This window comes from Myxine glutinosa, unplaced genomic scaffold, assembly GCF_964187855.1.
Source record: "Myxine glutinosa unplaced genomic scaffold, kmMyxGlut1.1 SCAFFOLD_1854, whole genome shotgun sequence".
NCBI lineage: Eukaryota > Metazoa > Chordata > Myxini > Myxiniformes > Myxinidae > Myxine > Myxine glutinosa.
The window spans coordinates 988-1974 of record NW_027617949.1 but is presented as its reverse complement, the minus strand read 5'-3'; positions in this window follow the sequence as shown (position 1 = coordinate 1974).

Genomic DNA, 987 nt, shown 5'->3' with positions numbered 1-987 from the left:
TTGGTCTAAACCTACAAATAGGGTTGATGAAGTGTGTATGAAGCATGATATTGCTTATGGGGATACCACTACGTTGACTGAAAAACATAAAGCCGACAGCGAAATGTTGTATAATTTGTCTTTGATACAAAATCCAACGTTGAGAGAGAAAGTTGATAGGTTTATTGTGAGAAATTTGATAAATGCTAAATTGAAACTTGGTCTTGGTTATTCCTCAAAAAACTATTAGGCTCTAATGATGTCATCAAGACTGAGGAGCTTTTGGCTGAAGAATTACACAAACCTATAATCACAAAGTTTAAAAGAAGGAAGGTTTATTCTAAATACACCGACCACATATGGTCCGCTGATTTAATTGAATTGAATAATGACAGGGGATACAGGTATGCTTTAACCGTTATTGATTTGAGGAGTAGATTTGCCTGGGTTGTCCCTTTAAAAAATAAAAGGGGTGATACTTTAATGTTAGCCTTTAAGCGAATATTTGATCGGGATAAAAGGAAACCAAAGAAGTTATGGACTGATGAGGGAACAGAGTTCTATAACAAAATATTCATGAAATTTCTTAAGGGGAAGGGTATTAAATTATACAGCACCTTTAATGAAGGAAAGGCAGTTGTTATTGAGCGTTTTAATCGTACTTTAAAAGAGAAATTATATAAAAAATTCACACAACTCAGTTCTCAAAAATGGGTGTATTTAATTCAGGATATTGTAGATAATTACAATAATACAGTTCATTCATCAACAAAATCAAAACCATCAGAAACATTTACAAAATTAGAATATGAAAAGGAGATAAATTTGAGAAAGCCCAAGTTCAAAGTTGGTGATATTGTAAGGATATACAAATGGAAAAGCCATTTTGAGAAAGGTTATACACAAAAATGGACTAATGAATTATTTATAATTGTTGATGTAATGGCTACAAACCCTTGGACTTACAAATTAAATGATATAAATCGAGAAGAAATCTTGGGTTCATTT